This window comes from Salvelinus sp. IW2-2015, unplaced genomic scaffold, assembly GCF_002910315.2.
Source record: "Salvelinus sp. IW2-2015 unplaced genomic scaffold, ASM291031v2 Un_scaffold1718, whole genome shotgun sequence".
NCBI classification, from domain to species: domain Eukaryota; kingdom Metazoa; phylum Chordata; class Actinopteri; order Salmoniformes; family Salmonidae; genus Salvelinus; species Salvelinus sp. IW2-2015.
This window is the reverse complement of record NW_019943106.1, coordinates 156,201-166,269: the sequence shown is the minus strand read 5'-3', so window position 1 is coordinate 166,269 and position 10,069 is coordinate 156,201. Positions and strand designations below refer to the sequence as shown.

The 10,069-nt window shown below is 43.2% G+C and overlaps 1 protein-coding gene and 1 long non-coding RNA gene across 4 annotated transcripts in view; both read right to left on the bottom strand.

Moving 5' to 3' along the window:
* Positions 1-5,977, bottom strand: part of LOC112071788 (endosome/lysosome-associated apoptosis and autophagy regulator family member 2-like) — a 10,232-nt gene extending 4,255 nt beyond the window's left edge. Inside the window, exons 1-5 of one of the 2 annotated variants that reach the window (XM_070439513.1) lie at positions 5,884-5,977; positions 5,431-5,568; positions 5,061-5,327; positions 4,752-4,862; positions 4,478-4,664 (exon numbers count right to left, since the gene is read on the bottom strand). The gene's annotated coding sequence lies outside the window, so the exon portion shown is untranslated. Of the gene's footprint in view, positions 1-1,882; positions 2,134-4,477; positions 4,665-4,751; positions 4,863-5,060; positions 5,328-5,430; positions 5,569-5,883 lie in introns of those variants that run through there. The other variant, XM_070439514.1, reaches the window with a different exon arrangement.
* Positions 5,978-6,154: 177 nt separating this feature from the next.
* Positions 6,155-9,823, bottom strand: LOC112071786 (uncharacterized). Of its 2 annotated transcripts, XR_002894177.2 has the most exons (4): positions 7,723-9,823; positions 6,714-7,351; positions 6,514-6,602; positions 6,155-6,298 (listed from the first exon to the last, which is right to left on the bottom strand). It is a non-coding gene; the product is annotated as an uncharacterized lncRNA (long non-coding RNA). The 2 variants fall into 2 exon arrangements; XR_002894176.2 differs by having other exon boundaries at positions 6,714-9,823.
* Positions 9,824-10,069: the final 246 nt, after the last annotated feature.

Sequence of the window (10,069 nt, the reverse complement as noted above, 5' to 3'; positions counted from 1 at the left end):
AGAGATTCCTCCGCAAAAGTAGAGCAATCTTTGTCCCCATGTGCAGTTGCAGGCAAACTGTAGCCTGGCTTTTTTATGCCGTTTTGAGAGCAGTGGCTTCTTCCTTGCTGAGCGGCCTTTCAGGTTATGTCGATATAGCACTCGTTTTACCGTGGATATAGATACTTTGTACCGTTTCCTCCAGCATCTTCACAAGGTCCTTTGCTGTTGTTCTGGGATTGATTTGCACTTTTCGCACCAAAGTACGTTCATCTCTAGCAGATGGAACGCGTTTCCTTCCTGAGCGGTATGACGGCTGCGTGGTCTCATGGTGTTTATACTTGCGTACTATTGTTTGTACAGATGAACGTGGTACCTTCAGGCGTTTGGAAATTGTTCCCAAGGATGAACCAGACTTGTAGAGGTCTACAATTTTTTTTAATGAGGTCTTGGCTGATTTATTTTGATTTTCCCATGATGTCAAGCAAAGAGGCACTGAGTTTGAAGGTAGGCCCTGAAATACATCCACAGGTACACCTCCAATTGACTCAAATTATGTCAATTAGCCTATCAGAATCTTCTGAAGCCATGACATTATTTTCTGGAATTTTACAAGCTGTTTAAAGGCACAGTCAACTTAGTATATGTAAACTTCTGACCCACTGGAATTGTGATACAGTGAAGTATAAGTGAAATAATCTGTCTGTAAACAATTGTTGGAATTACTTGTGTCATGCACAAAGTAGATGTCCTAACCGACTTGCCAAAAGTATAGTTAGTTAACAAGAAATGTGTGGAGTGGTTGAAAAACTGTGACTCCAACCTAAGTGTATAAACTTCTGACGTCAACTGTAAGTAATAAGTAACCTAATGTAATCTGATTTCTTCAGATACTTTAAGATTACTTACCCCTTAAGGGGCATTAGAAGAAAACAAAAATGTATATTACCAATTGAACGACATCTATTGCAGGATAAATCATTGTTACATTATACATAGCTGGCCATACTGTATATGGATGTTACATTTTACTTTATGGGTTGGTTATGTGGTCTTCTTCTAACCCATCGCTTTCTACTACAGATAATTATATCGTTACATTAAAACGCAAAATCAGTCAGATTGAGTCATTCCAATTCATTTGATCTTCCAGAATAGAACTTGGAATCATGGAGGTAAATTTTTGCCAAATAGTTTTACCTAAGCATAACACCCAAACTAAGGACTTATTAGCCTACTCTGTTGTTGTTTATGCTGCTCTCATGTAATGGCATTCTTTGAGCACTACCGCAAAGTGCTATTTCATGTGAAAAACGTATGCTATATGCTGCATTTGCTATAGGCCTATTGCCTATAGGCCTATTGTTTACGTTTTTGTTGGTGACACTTTGATATCTCAATAATTTGCAGCCGTTTAAAGGGTGAATCTACAGTTGAAACAATAACAAACCCTCACCCTGCCTCTGTTTTGGTAAAAAGTTGATCACTCTCAGATTAATAGACAGAGTAATGAATACAAGGACTGACCATCCATGAAATAAAAAGTATTGTTTTAACCATATTTTTAGGCTACACAGTGTTTGTGTACATTTACAATGTTTACAAACATTGGAGAAAAACAACTTTATATTTTGGGTTCTCATGGAGTATGACAGTTGAACTAATAAGCTCATTAGGCATTTATAAGTTATATTCTTCAAGAATCAATGGATATACACTACCTGTCAAAAGTTTTAGAACAACTACTCATCCAAGGGTTTTTCTTTATTTTTACTATTTGTAGAATAATAGTGAAGATATCAAAACTATGAAATAACACGAGGAATCATGTAGTAACCAAAAAAGTGTAAAACAAATCAAAATATATTTTATATTTGAGAATCTTCAAATAGCTACCCTTTACCTTAATGACAGCTTTGCACACTCTTGGCATTCTCTCAACCAGCTTCACCTGGAATGCTTTTCCAACAGTCTTGAAGGACTTCCCACATATGCTGAACACTTGTTGGCTGCTTTTCCTTCACTCTGCGGTCCAACTCATCCCAAACAGTCTCAATTTGGTTGAGGTCGGGGGATTGTGGAGGCCAGGTCATCTGATGCAGCACACCATCATTCTCCTTCTTGGTAAAATAGCCCTTACACAGCCTGGAGGTGTGTTGGGTCATTGTCCTGTTGAAAAACAAATTATAATCCCACTAAGCGCAAACCAGATGGGATGGCATATCGCTGCAGAATGCTGTGGTAGCCATGCAGATTTAGTGTGCCTTGAATTCTAAATAAAATCACAGACAGTGTCACCAGCAAAGCACTCCCACACCATAACACCTCCTCCATGCTTTACGGTGGGAAATACACATGCAGAGATCATCCGTTCACCCACACGGCGTTTCACAAAGACACGGCGGTTGGAACCAAAAATCTACAATTTGGACTCCAGACCAAAGGACAGATTTCCACCGGTCTAATGTCCATTGCGTGTGTTTCTTGGCCCAAGCAAGTCTCTTCTTCTTATTGGTGTCCTTTAGTAGTGGTTTCTTTGCAGCAATTCGACCATGAAGGCCTGATTCACACAGTCTCCTCTGAACAGTTGATGTTGAGATGTGTCTGTTACTTGAACTCTGAAGCATTTATTTGGGCTGCAAATTCTGTGGCTGGTAACTCTAATGAACTTATCCTCTGCAGCAGAGGTAACTCTGGGTCTTCCATTCCGGTGGAGGTCCTCATGAGAGCCAGTTTCATCAGCGCCCGATGGATATGCGACTGCACTTTTCTGAAATTGACTGACCTTCATGTCTTAAAGTAATGACGGACTGTTGTTTCTCTTTGCTTATTTGAGCGGTTCTTGCCATAATATGGTCTTGGTCTTTTACCAAACAGGGCTATCTTCTGTATACCACCCCTACTTTGTCAAAACACAACTGATTGACTCAAACGCATTAAGAAGGAAAGAAATTCCACAAATTAACTTTTAACAAGGCACACCTGTTAATTAAAATGCATTCCAGGTGACTCTCATGAAGCTGGTTGAGAGAATGCCAAGAGTGTGCAAAGCTGTCAAAGGGTGGCAATTTGAAGAGTCTCAAATATATTTAGATTTGTGTAACACTTTTTTGGTTACTACATGATTCCATAGTGTTGATGTCATCACTATTATTCTACAGTGTAGAAAATAGTAAAATAAAGAAAAACCCTTGAATGAGTAGGTGTTCTAAAACGTTTGACTGGTAGTGTATATCATTAATTTATGAGTAAAAAAATAGTCTTAAAAGGGGCAATCTTAAGTTATCAAAAGTGCACGAGTTTGAGCATGTGTCTGTTAGGCCTTAGGCCTTCTCCAGCAATAATTAGATTGAGTAATAAAAGCCCCACTCGTGGTCTTCTTAAATGAAACTAGTTTTTGACAGTTTGGAGCACAATACCGTGGAGGAGTTTAGAATGTAGGAACTCCCTCACACTTGTATTTCATAGGCTGGGATCCGCACCATGCAGCTGTTGCAAGAGGGCATTTTTCACCAGCTGTCCGCTGATCGCAAAAATAATGATTGATAGGCAGCTTAAACTTCTTCAATTCAACCATTATTGGGTTAGGGCTCCCGAGTGGTGCACCTCTCAGTGCTAGAGGCGTCACTACAGACACCCTGGTTTTAATCCAAGCTGTATCACAACCGGCCGTGATTGGGAGGCCCATAGGGTGGTGCACAATTGCCCCAGTGTCATCCGGGTGGTGCACAATTGCCCCAGTGTCATCCGGGTTTGGCCGGTGTAGGCCGTCATTGTAAATAAGAATTTGTTCTTAACTGACTTGCCTATTTTAATAAAAGGTTAAATATATATCTTTTTAATGATAATAAATATATACATTTGTGAACAGCCATCCACAACAACCACAATCCGTAAGGGGCAAATCGGTAAATGAGAGAGTAGCGATGTGATTCACATCAATGCGCTATGTAGATGTCAATAATAAGTGATATGGTATTGCCCGTAGGCTACACCACTGCTGGCATCCTTACCTCCAAGCGTTTATTCAAGTTGGATAATTTTTGGATGCCGACAGCAGTCACACCATTGGAAGATATAGCTTGGACTGTAGTTTACAAAAGCCTATTCCTGCTCTTTCCCGCAAACCATCAAACGCATTTGCTGTGTCACCAGTGGTCTCTGACTTGTGGTCAGACTCGCTCAGGCAGAACAAACTTAAACTTGCGCCTTTTTTTTCCAATGCTGATTTGAATGTCATTGAGAAAACAGAAAGGTGTCCGCAAACAATGTCTCGCAAACATCCTTTCTGAATTGAAAAGTAATCCAAGAAGTAATCTAGTTTTTCAAAAGTATATGTAATCTGATTACAATATTTTTGCTGGTAACGGATTAGTTTTCATGTAATCCGTTACTACCCAACCCTGTTCATTAATCAATCAAACAACACCTATTCTATACCAGTGCCAAAGATTGGCATCAGGTTACAAGGAAAGTGTGTGTGGTTGTGTGTACTCACCCAAGAACGTGTCTGCTAAGCTGATGGACTGGGAGGATAGTGCTGTGCGGAAGCCCCGCCCACTGGAGGGGATGATGGTTGATTGACAGATGAAACTCTCCACCACATTGGCGGATTCCCCTGTCTCTCTCTGAGAGTCGGCGCTGGATAGGTCAGTCACATTATCTGTACACACAGCCCTCCTATCCTGAGAAATTGAAGCTCAATTCAGGATCACAAAGTAATTGTAGGTTGAAAATATTGTTCATCAATGTGTGTGTGTGCGCCTGCGTACCTCTTCACAGAGGCTGATGTTGAAGAGGTGGTAGTACTTAGTTCCTTTAGCGGTAAAACTGGGTCTGTTCATCAGTGTTCCAACAGAGCCGGGAGAACTGTAGTCAAAACTCTGAGACACTTTGTTGTCAGAGTAGGAAAAACACACAAACATTCAGTTGTGCCCTATGCATCTTGTGGAAGAAACAATGGACACACACTTTTATTCACCAAGCTAACAAAATGTCCCCAATTGGTCCAATTTTTGTTTACTATTCTTGTGGGGACTTCTGGTCCCCACAAGAATAGCTAAACACTTCCACACACACACCTTGTTAGTCTTGCTGGATGGTCCACAGGGTTTGCAGACCTCTGGGCCCTGGGTGCTGCGTGAGGTGAGGTGTGTGTTGGGGGGCACTCTGTGCACTGGCTGGTGTGTGTGTGTGTATATGTAGTGTCCTGGAGGGCAGGGGACACACAGCGAGCCGGAGGGTTGGGAGAGGAGGGCACAGGCCTGACACTCTGACGACACACAGTCTACTGTGTTACTCACTGAGATGAAGTAGATATGCACCATGCCGTTCTCATTCTGACGCACCTGGAGGAGAGAGAGAGAGAAAGTGCTCTAGTAGTATACAATTGGGTGTCTGTGTTACTGCATTGTGTTTCTGTGTTACTGCATTGTGTGTCTGTGTACTTACGTCAGAGGCTTGGTTGGTCCTCTGGAAGGCCCATGTGTATGATACAGAGGTGTTCTTGGTCACAATGTATGTGTATGACTGTCTGACCTTACTGCCCTCCCACGACTCCACCACTGTCGATCTCTTCCTGTTTATATCCTACACACAGTAATGTCATTTCCTTTACACATTCAAAACTGAGACATAAACTGAACAAGTTACAGACATGTGACAAACAGAAATTTAATAATGTGTCCCTGAACAAAGGGGGGGGGGGGGGGTTGGGCGGGGGGGGGGGGGGGGGGGGGGGAGAATACAAAAATAAGTCTGTATCTGGTGGCCACCAGCTGCATTGCACTTTCTGTATCTAGTCCCCCCCCCCCTCCTCTTACCCCATAGCCTTAGAGGAACATGTCAACAGTAAAGAGCAACAGTGCCCTCTAGACCTCAGAGAGAGCAGCTGCACCAACCCACCGTTAATACCGTCACACTTGGAGCTTCTCACGTTGATGCAGGATGTCTTCATGTGGCTTGTACAACATTCAACAAACTTAAACTGATAACCTACAGCAGGCTCAGTACCTGCCATACATGACTCAACACACTGGGAGAGAGAGAGCATGGGGAGAGGAGAGGGAGAGAAAAAGATCAACATTTTGGAAAATCAAACCTAAATAAAAACCAGCACCCATTGGGTAAGCAGAAAGAGGACAGGGAAAGGGCTATTTTGTTACTTTGACCCATCAGAGAATGTCCCAGGGGGGCAGGGAGGTTAGCTGTGTTGGTTGTTATAGAAACCAGGGTTGCATGTCTCACGGTCACCCGAAGGGAGCAGTGTTTCAGCCACACCGACCAGACAGATCTGAGGCTCCACCCACCTGTAGATCACCTGTGTCAAACCGCACACACAGAGACAACATGGGGGATGAGGAAACTGTAATTATACAGAGAGCATGGAGGACACAGACACTAAACTATAGGGATACGGGAGTTAGAATGGCTAACCCCTGCATGGGCACTTGTGTAGATCAAAAAGGATTAGACAGGTATAAGCAATCTGGCAATAATGGATGTGATATTGGGAGGGTGAGTTAGTCTTCTCACCTTGCCCTCAAGGTCACAGGGGGTGTGGATCTGAAAGTAATCCTTCTTGGGTCATGGTGGTCTCGTTTTGCACACACCTGACCCTGTCGCTGGAAGAGAGAAGGCAAGAGGGGGGTGAGAATGTGTGTGAGAGGGAGAATACGTTTAAAACAGTTCACACCTGTTCTAATGCAGGACTGTCTGCATGTGTGTGTACCTACAAGCATAGAGTGTGGTGGTGTTGCAAGGGGTACAGGAGCTGGCTCCGTGGCCAGAGTGGGTGTCTCTGGGGCAGGGCTGACATGTGGAGGAGCCTGGGGTTTGACTGAACGTCCCTGGTTTACAAGGGGAACACTGACGCATACACCATTCCTTGAGAAAGATAAAATAACACCGTACAGTACAGAGGGAAACTGGCATGAACAACTACAATAAAGACACACAAACACAGGTCCTACCCTCTATGTGGACGTTCTTCAGCAGAACAGGTTTCATTGCTTTAGCTCGCAGGACCCCTGCAGTCTTCCAGTACAAGACTTTAGTACCAGACTTCAGATTTACCTGGCACACACACACGATCAACTTATTAATCAATGCACAAATGATCCAACCTGTGTTTTACCACATGTATTTTGTAGTAGAGGCCTGTATGGAATGCCCACTGAATGGAATGCACATCTACGAACCAAGAGCATCCCAAGACTGGACACTAGATGGTGCTGGAACCTCACAGAGAATGCCTAACCTATCAAGCGAGTATGTTTCTCTTACAGTGTGTGTGGCCCACCCCATGACTGGTGAGCTTGAGCCACTTCTTATCAGCAGTCTGGTCCATCTCCTGACACTGGTCATTCGGGATCTGCCAAGCAACCAGAACATCAACCAATCAATACATTTGTGAATATCAGTATATTTAGTGTTCTGGAAGTTATTGCAGATGAGACTAGCAGATATCTTAGAAATGTGTGAATGAAGTAGAAGACTCACAAAGAAGTAAAATAAGAGGTTAGGGTCAGTGTACTGGTATTCAAAGGAGAATGATTCCTGTTTCTTCAGATGGACAGCATACGTCAGAGAGACAGTACACTCATCTGTTAGACTCCAGGTAACTACCCTGGGGGAACCAGGACGAACTGGGCACACACACACAGCAGAGATGAATGAGATGTGAGAACTGCAATGCCATAATGATTTCAAATCAGAACAGGTTAACCCCTCCCCTTCACACACCTGTTGCAGGTGAGGCTGTTGTTTCCATGGGGACCGTTGTTGAGGTAAGTTGCTGGGGAGCTGAACCCGGTAGGGATGGTTTCCCAGTCATTGAAGCGAATGCCGCTGCCTAGAGAGTAGGTACCTGCTGCACCCTGTAGTAGGCTGGCTTAAGGCTAGAGGGGGTTGACTACATTTCTTAGTGTCCATTCCTCTTACTTCCAGGAGGGGGTGTTACAAGTGGACACAACATGGAGAAGAGAATTATACCACTGGTTGGAAGTGTCAGAGACAGAGAGGGGGAAGTAGCAGTGTTCTTAGGGGTTCCGGGTGGTGAAAAACAGAAGATATACAATCTCCTCCATATAAAAACTCAGCAAAAAAAATAAACATTCCTTTTTCAGGACCCTGTCTTTCAAAGATAATTCGTAAAAATCCAAATAACTTCACAGATCTTCATTGTAAAGGGTTTAAACACTGTTTCCCATGCTTGTTCAATGAACCATAAACAATGAATGAACATGCACCTGTGGAACGGTCGCTAGGACAGCTTACAGACGGTAGGCAATTAAGGTCAAGATTATGAAAATTTGGGATATTAAAGAGGCCTTTCTACAGACTCTGAAAAACACCAAAAGAAAGATGCCCAGGGTCCCTTCTCATCTGTGTGAACGTGCCTTAGTCATGCTGCAAGGAGGAATGAGGACTGCAGATGTGGCCAGGGCAATAAATTGCAATATCCGTACTGTGAGACGCCTAAGACAGCGTTATAGGGAGACAGGACGGACAGCTGATCGTCCTCATAGTGCAGTCCTTCTCAAATAGTGGGGCGCGCCCTGACCCAGGGGGGCGCGTGTGACCCCGGGGAACATGCTTTTTTTTGCTGCAGGGAGTAGTTATTTTTTTTCACCGAACAAGAGCACACAGCACAGAGCAGGAGATATGAAGTGCAGATAACAAACACCATGGAAAAATATTTAACAGGGATGAAAAGAAAGGCGGAGAGAGACGGAGATAATGAGACAAACGTAAGTCTCCCGAAAGCTAAGACGAGGAAATATGACGACGCGTATGTAGCGCTTGGCTTCACTGTGACTACGGTGGGAGACGAGGAAAGACCGGTATGTTTACTGTGTCTAAAAATGTTGGCAGCGGACAGCATGAAGCCAAATAAATTAAGGCGTCACTTAAAGACATTACACCCCAATCACGCTGATAAGCCGCTTGAGTTTTTTCAGCGAAAACGTGCCGAATATTGCCAACAATCGTCCCGCTTTGTGAATGCTACTTCAGTAAACCAGCGAGCACTGCTGGCATCATATAAGGTGGCGTACCAAATTGCTCAGTGCAAAAAAAACTCGCTCCATAGCAGAGGAGCTGATACTACTTGCAGCATTAGACATCGTCTCTGTCATGCTGGATGACGCAAGTGCTGCAAAAATAAAAACTATGACTTCCTCATTTTTTTATATATATTTTTTAAATCAGCACAAATTGTTTTATTCATTTTTGTTTTATAGGTCAAAGTGTTACATATATTGTGCTCCTGAGTTAATGTTTGATCAATTTGAATTTATTATTATTTATTGATTATATTTTATTTTTCAGTATCAAATGGTAAAAAAATGTACAGTTTAAATAAGGCTTGATTTTTTATTTTTTATTTCAGGCAAATCAATGCACTTTAAGTCTTTTCTGTTAGACTAAAAAACAAGTATTCTTTGTAAGTTGATCTATATCTTTCTTTTTTGTTTTCTTTAATGTTAATAAGGATACAATGTTATGCAGAGGTGTACTTATAACAATTTGATAGACAAATGATACTATTTACAGTCGCGGCGGAGAGTTGGGGGGCGCAAAATGTTTATTTCATCCTAGGGGGGGCGTAACAGAAAATAATTAAGAAGCACTGTCATAGTGGCAGACCACGTGTAACAACACATACGAACATCACACCTGCAGGACAGGTACAGAATGGCAACAACAACTGCCCGAGTCACACCAGGAACGCACAATTCCTTCATCAGTGCTCAGACTGTCCAAAATAGGCTGAGAGAGGCTGGACTGAGGGCTTGTAGGCCTGTTGTAAGACAGGTCCTCACCAGACATCACCGGCAACAATGTTGCCTATGGGCACAAACCCACCGTCGCAGGACCAGACAGGACTGGCAAAAAGTGCTCTTCACTGACGAGTCACGGTTTTGTCTCACCAGGGGTCATGGACGGATTTGTGTTTATTGTCGAAGGAATGAGCGTTACACCGAGGACAGTACTCTGGAGCGGGATCGATTTGGAGGTGGAGGGTCCATCATGGTCTGGGGCGGTGTGTCACAGCATCGACAGACTGCCTGCAATGACAACAAGCTCA